General features: G+C 36.6%; 1 non-coding gene across 1 annotated transcript; it reads right to left on the bottom strand.

Annotated features, from left to right (window-relative positions):
• Positions 1-4,168: 4,168 nt before the first annotated feature.
• Positions 4,169-4,281, bottom strand: LOC148044105 (U5 spliceosomal RNA). The gene has a single exon (XR_015697786.1). It is a non-coding gene; the product is annotated as a U5 spliceosomal RNA (small nuclear RNA).
• Positions 4,282-11,138: the final 6,857 nt, after the last annotated feature.

The raw sequence follows: 11,138 nt of genomic DNA, 5'->3' as shown, positions 1-11,138 counted from the left end.
ATTTTCCAGGGTGATTCACTTTCACCTCTTCTCTTCATCATCACAATGATCCCACTATCAGTAATCTTAAAAAAAATGAAATTAGGCTACCAAACAGCCAAAAAAGCTGAAAAAATTTCGCATTTACTATATATGGATGATTTGAAACTCTATGGAAAGTCAGAAATAGAAATCCAATCATTGACAAACACAGTCCGATTATTCAGCACCGATATTTCAATGCAGTTTGGCATGGAAAAATGCGCCACTGTATCCATAAAAAGGGGCAAAATCACTGCATGTGAGGGAATTGAAATGCCCAATGGCCAACTAATTAAATGCAAAGAAAATGAAGCCTACAAATACGTAGGCATTCTGCAGTTGGATAACATCAAGCATGGAGAAGTAAAAACTATTGTCAGGCGAGAGTACACCAATAGAGTTAGAAAAATTTTGAAATCTAAACTGAATGGTGGAAATACAATCAAGGCCATAAATACCTGGGCAATACCAGTTATAAGATACACAGCTGGTGTAGTTAACTGCACACAAGCTGATTTGGACGTTTTGGACCGAAAAACCAGGAAACTAATGACAATGCACTACAGTTTACATCCACATGGTGATACTGATAGACTATATCTGCCCCGAAAATCAGGTGGCAGAGGATTATTACAAGTGAAGCAAACAGTTGAAGAAGAAAAACATTCACTGGCTGATTATTTAAAAGAAAGTCAAGAACATCTATTAATCGAAGTAAAGAACAAAAATCTACTGAAGACCCAACAGACGAAACAAGAATACAGAAAACATGTGATAAAATCAAGAATGGAGAGTTGGCAGAACAAAGCACTGCATGGCCAATTTCTGGAAAAAATAAAAGATAAAGTGGACAGTGAACAAACTTGGTTATGGTTAACAACAGGTACATTAAAGAAAGAAACAGAGTCACTAATCCTGGCTGCGCAAGAACAAGCTATCCGCACAAATGCCATTAAGGCCAAAATCGAAAAATCCTCTGATGATGCCAAATGCAGACTTTGCAAAGAAGCTGATGAAACTGTTGATCACATACTCAGCTGCTGTAAAAAAATCACGCCGACTGATTATAAATTGCGGCACAATTCAGTAGCACAAATGATCCATTGGAATTTGTGCAAAAATTATAATATTAAAACAGCAACAAACTTGTGGGAACATCAGCCTGAAAAAGTCACCGAAAATCAGATGGTCAAGATCTTGTGGGATTTCCATATACAAACGGACAAAATACTGATGCATAATACACCAGACATCACACTGATTGAGAAAAACAAGGTTACAATCATAGATATTGCAATACCTGGTGATAGCAGGGTCGCCGAGAAGGAACATGAAAAAATTGCAAGATACCAGGACTTAAAAATCGAAATTCAACGACTATGGCACAAACCAGCAGTGATAATTCCAGTGGTAATTGGCACACTGGGTGCTATTCCAAAAGCACTGGAATTACATTTAAAACAGTTAAAATTGACAAAATCACCATCAGTCAAATGCAAAAAGCCGCACTGCTTGGATCTGCACGCATATTACAAAAATACGCTACGACGTCCTAGGCCCCTGGGTGGGGCCCGACTAGTAACCAATGCCAAATCCGGCGAAACAACTGGCCGCTGTGATAGAATTGTATAATAATAATAATAATAAAAGAATTTGTCCAGTTATAATACCACTAATTTATTTGGCTGAAGGGTAATGTCAGCCTCATCAAAGTGACCTATGTCTTATTTGACATTGAGTGAAGGTTGACGACTTATACTTTTCTCTTGCATACAATCTGCAATGCTCTTTCCCCCTCCTCCCTTTTCTTTCCCATAAAAGCAATTACAGTGAGAAATATTGGGCTAATTTGCAGAATGAGGCTTGTTAAAAAAACATTGTGTTAGCAGTGGTTTTTGAAATGGTATGCTTCCCTTTCATCTTAAAGACAGGCAGCAAATACATGAAGAACAGTTTCTAGTCTCACAGTACTTGCTCCTTTAGTTCACCTATCAATCCATAAAACCTTTTCCTTTCTTCCCATCATTATCTCAATCATAAATTTTCAGCATTTTGCATAAGAAGGAATGTGCTGTTTCTTTGCCCTAAGCCACACATACCATCTCACAAGTAACTATGAACATTTTCCAAAGCGGTTCCCTCCAACCCAGCATCCTAAAGTTTCAGTTTAACATTATTGAGGAAACAAGATAAGTCTATTTAATACTGAAGATTAGATATTGCTGGATATGTATGAATCTTTTGCTATAAAGAAAACTGAAAAGCTTAAATGAAGGCAAATGAAATGAATTTTTGCATCAAAGAAAGAATTAAATTGCTATTGAGTCTAAAAGTAATTGATTCTTGAAGCACTAAGAAGTACTGAGAGGTTTGTATGGAAAGGAAAAAAAAGACTGCAGGGAAATTAACCAAATTACTTGCTTTGTCTTTTCTGCCAAAAGGAGATAATCCAAAACAATTTACTCAGGAAATATATGAAACGTACAACTAATAAAAGACAGCAACCTGAAAAGTAGTAGTTCAGGAGATCCAGGGAGTTCTTAAAGGACTCAGCTGTGAAACTGCAAAACAAGCAACAAATAAAAAGCTGAATATATTATTATCATTAGTCTTTATACAAGATAACTGAAGAGTGAGTCATGAAAAGCCAAAGGAACTATGGATCCCTGGGCATTTTATGTTATATTTTCAAAGAAAGCCACAATGACTTTTTAAGATGCCTTATATCAGGCTGTTGTAAATCAGGCTTAGGAAGCACCATTCAGCTGGCACAAAGTCAAGCAGATAGAAAGCCCAACTGCTTCATTTTCCTATTTTTCAAAAATCAAGCTCAACTGGGCATGTAATGTAGAAACATGTTTGTGCTAAGAAACATTTCTTTTATCATGAGATACCTCTTCCAAGTCTAACTTATTAGAATCACATTCTCCTAGTCAATTTTGTTCACAGCAGGTGTCAGCCACTCCAGCTAGAGTGCTACATTTCTCATCCTCTGTCAGCTTGCATTCAGCTGCATTAAAATAACTAGAGGAGGCTAAAGGTTCAATGACCCTATTCCAGTTATTCCTGCAGGTTGCTACAATGTCATTTTATAACTAGAAAGCAGCATAAGGTTTACTGAATTCGACATAACATGATGCATTCTCTAACCCACCCCCACAATAAAAAGTTAACAGTTGTGATAGTACAATATGTGGCAAGGCCATTTAAAATTTATAACACGTAAATTAAAGTCAGATCTAATGCAACCATCTATTGAAGATATCAGTAAACTAAAAAAAATCCTTCCAATATGGCCATAGTATAAATGGCAAGTCTACCATTAATTTGAGAAACAACCTATCATTATGCTTAAATTCCAGAAAAGGAAAGAACTTATTGAAATGATATTTGATTATTCTGTTGCACTGCTGACATGCCAGTAGAGAAAAATAAATGTTTGGAATTAGTGAGAGTTGCATATTATTTAATTATGTTCCTATTCCATCATGTCTGCAATAGTTAAAAATGGTATAACATGTACACTTTCTTTTTTTATTCTTACAACAATGTGAGATAGGAAAGGATGAGAGCCACTCAATGAAAGTCATTCAAGGGAATTTTATTATTAAGTGAAAATCGAACTTGGAATTATTTAGCCAGCTGAATACCAGGCCAGCTGTAATTTCTGAATAGTATTTTTCAAAGGCAGCTGCTTGAAGTGTGTTTTATAGTAATCCATATGAAAGGTGATCAAGGCATGAGAGACTATGACAAGGATCTATTGGTACAGAAAATGGTACAATTGCCACCTGAGATGAATCTGTGCAAAAGATCTTTTGGCAAACACTGCTACCTTCATTTATCTATCTATCTATCTATCTATCTATCTATCTATCTATCTATCTATCTATCTATCTATCTATCTATCTATCTATTTATTAGACTTATATACCGCTTCATAGGGTTTTCAGCCCTCTTTAAGTGGTTTACAATTTTTTTTAGCAAATTGAGTCAGCAACTTGCCCCCACAGTCCGGGTCCTCATTTCACCCACCTCGGAAGGATGGAAGGCTGAGTCGACCTTGAGCCGGTGAGATTTGAACCGCTGAACTGCAGATCACAGTCAGCTAAAGTGGCCTGCAGTACTGCACCCTAACCACTGCGCCACCTCGGCTCTTCAGGCCTCAAAAAATTAATCGAAACTCATAAATGTTCCTCTCCACGGAAATCTTTAGTAAAAGGCGAAAGATTTATACAATCTGAAGAGAAACCTTTGGACTCTAAAAGTCTCTGGGCATTGGTGTTGCAGAAAATGACAAGCTTTAGACTTCTCAGGATACAGGAAAAGTTTATTTGGCAGCCAGGTTCAGAAAGTTAGCCCATGGCTAGCATTGCAAGTTCATTATCGAAGCACGCGTTCTTATACATTCTCAAAGGTAGCGTAACACGGAAACACTTAACTCATTTCTTAGTGGTTACCTTGAGGAGAAAGCCTTATAAGGAGATGGGGTCTTACTTCTCCTTTTGTTATAGGTACTGAGTACATGTCTCTAAGCGAACTTTAGCTGACCCTTGTGGTCTTGTGAGACTATTGAACTCTGTGGTTAGGCACTGTTCTTTTGCAAGCTGCAACTCTGCCTATGTGGATTTTTAATATAGAAGTAAAGGGGCCCCGAGAGGCTGTCCATCCTGACCCAGTAGGTTTCACACTTAATGTCCAAATCTCACTTTACGTCCTACTTTATTGGGACAGCACAACCATTTGGTCTGTCAGGAATTTAGGCATACATCTAGATCAGTGGTTCCCAACCTTTTTTGGCCATGCCCCATCTACATAAAGCATCTCTAAAATCCTGATGCCCCCCCCCCCCGACATATAACTCTTACTTTACTCAAAATGTGAACTCTACTCACATGGAAGAAGCCTAAAAGGCCATTAACTTGGTTTAAACAAGGTTCAAATTGCCCCCATTAAAAATCAAATTGACCCCCCTGTGAGGCGTGGGGCCCACGTTGGGAACCACTGATCTAGATATTACCAGATTGCTGAAAATACCTGTCTGCCATTGGGTGACCTTGGGTGAGCCTGTTATAGGTGTGAAATAGAAAAGGACAGGAGTTCCTCAAAATGTGGCAGAGAGATCAGCCTTTTTTGATTATCAATACAACTGGAATCAATCATGAAAAAAGGAAAATATCTATTTCAAAAAAATAGTCTCTCCATTATCAAATCCCAAAGTTGTTCCAAATGGATATCCTGCTTGAGAGATTAGAAGGATTAAGTGAATTGCCCCATCATTCACAAAAAAGGATCATGCTGTCTCATTACTAAATTCTGGTCTGAAACCCAACTGAAAATACTCCAGGTAATCCATTTCCTCCATTTCTCTGGAATGGTAGCTCAAGCACCTTCTTATTTGAGCCACAGATGGTTTCTTGCAGAAGTAATGTGATTTAAAGAAGAAGAGGATTCCTTGGCCACAGAAAGGAATTTTGTGGGGATTTTTTCTCTTTTACCATTAATATTTTTAAAGCAATTAAAATAAAATGACATCTACATAAAGCCTCTGGGTGCCTCAGTTTGGGATGAGGTGCCATCACTGTCACAATAACAATTGACTATCTATCAAAACTGGGCTGACTAGGAAATGTCAATGACTGGTGGCTTTGGAAGCCTGGATAGGAAGGAACAATATCAGACTTGACAAGACTGAGCAGCTGTGGGTGTTTAGAGTATTTGAATCAGGAAATATTTCCTAAATTACCATTGATATGCAACTTGGGGGTTTTCTTGGGCTTACAGCCCCTGCTCAAGAAACAGGTAATAATTTGACCAGGAAGGCTTTTGTATAAATTCTTCTAGTCTAGGGTATCAATGGTACCCATACCTGGACTGGGAGGCAGTGACTTGGGCCTTGTGTTTGGACTACTGTAATGTGCTGTGTTTGGACAGCATTCTGAAGCTACAGGTGGTACAGGAATGCAATAGCAACTGCAATTATGACCTGCCATGGTACGTCTATATTGCATCTCTGATGCGTGAGCTTGCACAGATTACAGTAGGTATCCAGATGCAATTGACACTGGCTATCTTCTATAAAGCTTTTTATAGCATAGGGCCTGGTTATGCGAGGGACTACTTGTCTTCTATAGTTTCTTCCCATCAGTGGTGGGTTGCAGGGGGTACACCCTGGTACGGGCTTACCGGTGCCTGCTGGGAGTACCAGGTACCATTCTGGTACAGTGCTCTGGAGTCCCACCCGCCCGCCATTCTTACCTGTATTTGAGCTCTTTGGCACTTCCATGCATGCGCATGGAGCATACGATGCCTGCATGATGCTCCACTGAGCAGCTGGAGCATTGTGGAGGCATCGCGGAGCATCGCAGGAGGTAAGGACGCATGCGTGCTCTGTGTACGCGAGTGCTGTGCGCGTTCATATGGTGGATGACGGATGCTGTTGCACCGTACCGGTTGCACCAGGATCTGGAACCCACCACTGCTTCCCATCCTATATAATGTAGCAGAATTGGACTGATCCAAGTTCCATTGTAATCTGATGAGACCCAGGAGGTGAACCCACTCTGTCATAGCACCTGTTCTAAAACGACAGGCTCCAAGACATCCATATGCTCCCTCCCCCAAACAGATCTCATTTAATTAAACTCTTCCCCAGGCCTTGGACTAATTTTGATAGCAGAACCCTCATGATTTGTGAGATTTTGTTATTACTTTCCAGATTTTTTTCCCTGTACTGTTCAGATAATATTAACACTTTTATATTGTATAGTGTCCAGAGTCACAATGGAGTGAGACAGCCTATAAATTTAATTAATAAATAAAATAGAAATTATAACCATTTTCCATAGTTTTATACAGGGAATATACCCTCTGTAATTAATAAAATTTAATTTATAACTACCATTTAGATGAGAGGCTGCATCTTAGTAGTAACAAATATGTTTTTCAAGCATAAGTAGCCAAATATAATCAGTAATTATTCCAGCTATAATTAGAAAATATTATAATCTAAATGTCTGGTTATTATACATTTGACAATTCACCAGCTGATATTATTCTGCTAGACAAATGCTAGATCAATATTTTACATGCTTATTTGTCTCACATAGCTTGAGGATTCTTGTGTGTTAAAGTGTATCGGATTGCAACCAAGCCTTTATGTATAATCTTACTAGTTTAGTAGGGAATCTATCAAATATAAAAATGTTTCAGTAACAAAATGTTTCTACTTCATTTGTTAGTCAGAGATTAATCCAAAATGAAAAGTACTTTGCAGCACAAATTAATGATGTGGTTTAATTTTTGTTTCATAATCTTTTTTTAATTATTCAGCCTAGATATCTTGCTAAGTATGCTATAAATGGACACCCAATGGATAGCATTTATTTATTTTACAGCTTAATGCAGATAATGTTTTAACCTTTAATAGTAAAGTCAGCACACTCTGGTTTATAAAGGAAATAGCACTCATTACTATTGTTCAGGGTCAGAATAATATTAAAGCTAAATAGCATCTAGATGCCTTTGTAGCACCTAAGATCTATCCAAATTAGTGGAATGGGAATGAATAATTTGAAAGTCTCCTGATTTTGTAATTTTCTTTCTTTTTCTCTTTCTTTTCCTTTCCTCCATTCTGCTACTCCAAGTAGAAATATAGATAGCTCAGCCAAAAGGAGATGTGTAGACTTTTCTACAACAATACTCATCATCTCCCCAGAGAAAATATTTACTTTGTGTGTAACATACACAATTTCCTCTTTGGGGCTTTATTATTCCTAATTAATTATATAATCAATATCCAGAAGCATCGTCCATTTTTTCAAAAGTACTGCAATGTGCAGCTTGGCTCTCTTTATGCTTACCAGGAATACATCCCTAGTTATTTAATAGTGCTTATTCCTAAAGGATCCAAAAGATTGCATCCATGCAAAAAAAAAAAAAAAGGCTGTTTCTCCTGCAATAGTGTCATTTAATATGCAGGGACTACTAGCCACCAAGAATTTCACCACTGACTGAAATTGGAGAAATACAGATCTTTTCTTTTGTAGAGAGGGTTAGGTTTAGAGGTTAGAAGCTTAGGCATATGGAATAGCAGAACGTAATATGGCAAAGAACATTCAACCCTACACAAGGGGAAGAAGAAATTAAAAATGCACATAAATTTAAACTATGCTAAAATATTTCCTACGATTTCTGTGGTTTTTCCCACAGACGGAAAGACTGTGGTGGTGTGTGTCATTTTATTCATATAGACTAGACAGAAAAGTATCTATCTATTACATGTTTCTTTATCACTTTGTAGCTTTCCTTGTAGCCCACATTTTACTTCAATTTGCTTGCCTCCCATAATGGAAATATTATAGATGTATAATCAATATCTACATACAGTGAAACACGAGGTTAAAGTACACTGGTTTAATGGACTTGGGATACAATTCTTTTTGTGCAAAGTGAAGGTCAGATTGAAATCTAAATCTAAGTGATACCATTTATAACAATCACACATATATACATATGGTGAAAATCTACACAAATGGTGACACACATTCCAATTTAACTGAATTCATCCAATATTCCTCTCCTGACTGACCCATTAAAATAAAGCTGTTCGGCATATCTAAAGTAAAATATATCATTGAAAGTTTTAAAGAGAACATAAAAGTTTATCGAGAATATTTAAGATGTAACACAAACTTATACAGAAATGAATAAAGAAAGAGAAAAAAAGAAAGGTGCAGAAAGAAAAGATAAAAAAATAGAAAAAGTTTCTGGTTTCCTTTGTAACAAATACAAGTATAGTATCATTTGTTTAGTGAAAGTTTGAAATTACAGCAGCACTGAAAAATAGTGACTAATAACCTGTCCTCACACTTATAACCACCAAAACATCCCCATTATCACATGATATGAGCATTCCATTTATATTCCATGTTAAGCATTTGTACTCCATAATAAAGTCAAATATTTAGGACAGAATTTGTAACCATCCTTTTCAGATTCCTGTTGGGTCTGTTGTTGTTTTTAATGTCATCTCTTCTATCATCTCCATTTAAATATCTTCCAACTCTTTTTAATTTTTTTATAGAAACTCTTGTCTTTTCAAATGAAATACTGTTATTTAATACAAAAATCTCCCTTCCAAATGGGATATTTTTCTGCCTCAATCTTTTAGTCATGAAAAAATATTCTTACATAGGTCTAATAGTATAATTATATTTTTATTATCAATTTTAGTCATATTAAAATGGTATTGCAAAACTTGATGTTTTGTCTTCTTCCTCACAAAATGCACTAAAACATCCCTTGGAACATTTCTTGTTCTTGAAAATCTTGAATTTATTCCATAATTTTTATTTATTTATGTCTTTGCATTCAACTCTTCAAAATCCACCCAAATTGCCAAAACTTTTATAATATTTTATTGAATATTTTTATCAAAAACCTCTGGAATAGCTCTAAAGCCTGGAGAAGACTTCGACATCGACATGTATGCCAGGGAACATATGCATCTGTCATTCAGAGTTGGTTACATAACTGTTACATTAATATATCTGTGAAATTAACATTCTGGCTCAAACATCAAAGAATAGAATAGAATTGGCCAAGTGTGATTGGATACACAAGGAATTTGTCTTTGGTGCAGATGTTTTCAGTGCACATAAAGAAAAATAAAATACATTCATCAAGAATCATAAGATACAACACTTAGTGATAGTCATAGGTTACTAATAAGCAATCAAATCATACTAGGAAACAAATAAAATAATCTAAATTGTAAAGATAAAACAAATGGTTATAGCCATAAGTGGGAAGAGATAGGTACTGGGAAGGATGAGTAGAATAATAGCAATACAGTCTTAGTAAATAATTTGACAGTATTGTGGGAATTAGTTATTTAGCAGAGTGATGGCATTAGGGGGAAACTGTCCTTGTCTCTAGTTGTTCTGGTGTGCAATGCCTTATAGTGTCATTTTGAGGGTAGAAGTTGAAACAATCTATGTCCAGGATGTGAGGGATCTGTAGATATTTTCACAGCCCTCTTTTTGACTCGTGCAGTACACTGGTCCTCAATGGAAGGCAGGTTGGTAGCTAGAAAACATAGTCAGATTGACCAATCAGCATGCAGGATAGGACACACATTTCCACACAACATGTAATTGAGATTTAGGAAGCGTGCACATTGGCCTTCTGCAACCTAAACTTACCCATCAACCCCTTCACAGTGTAAATATGCATCAATGTCTACAAACAGTTGCAGACAAGTCTAAATGAAGCTTTAATTTCAAACAGAATTATTTCTATCTCAACTCCCATAGAGCCTGATTATCTAATTCTCTTTCTAATTGTCTATCTATAATTTTTGTCTTATGTTCCAAAATTTCCAGGTTTACACAGACTCTTCCATTTTTAACTTATTCTTTCGTCTCCTTTCATATTTACAAGTCTTTCTTTTTTCAAAAGCTGAAAAATTTAGTTTCAAGTGACTCAGTTTACTGCCAAGATGGTCAGACATTTTCTGAAGTAAATCTGATATAATTCTTCTCTCTGTAGGCTGTTCTAATGATCCCCTCCTCCCATCCACTCATGTGATGTGCTGAGTTGTTGTTATTATAGTGTGATCCAAAAGTGAAAGTGTCTCAAACAAGGGGGGAAAAAACGCCTCCTCTTTTTTCCTTTTTTATTTTTCTGTCCCTTGATGCTTTCGCTCATAGGCACACAATGTACTCATACACTTATACACAATGTACTCATACACTTATCTTTTGTTTTACAAAATTTTAATAATAGACAGAAAATATTCCTACAAAGGCTCAATTTACTTTCCTAATGTAATTATAATTTATTCCAAAGTACTTTCATTAAAAATAATTTTTTAAAAATAACTATTCACTTTGTCAACTTTCAAACTTTCTTAAATCATCACTGTGTTAAGCTTTTTAGAAACTGCTTTGGTCGCGCTGACCGATGATCTCTGGCGAGCCAGGGATAGAGGATATTCCTCTATCCTGTTGCTTCTTGACCTCTCAGCGGCCTTCGATACCATCGACCAAGGTATCCTTCTGTGCCGACTGGGGGAGGTGGGAGTGGGAGGCACCGTTTTACAGTCGTTCTCCTCT

Source organism: Thamnophis sirtalis, unplaced genomic scaffold, assembly GCF_051295495.1.
Source record: "Thamnophis sirtalis isolate CommonGarterSnake01/CBP01778 unplaced genomic scaffold, rThaSir2_p1.2 scaffold_9, whole genome shotgun sequence".
Classification (NCBI taxonomy): Eukaryota; Metazoa; Chordata; class Lepidosauria; order Squamata; family Natricidae; genus Thamnophis; species Thamnophis sirtalis.
This window is presented reverse-complemented; position numbering and strand designations above follow the sequence as displayed.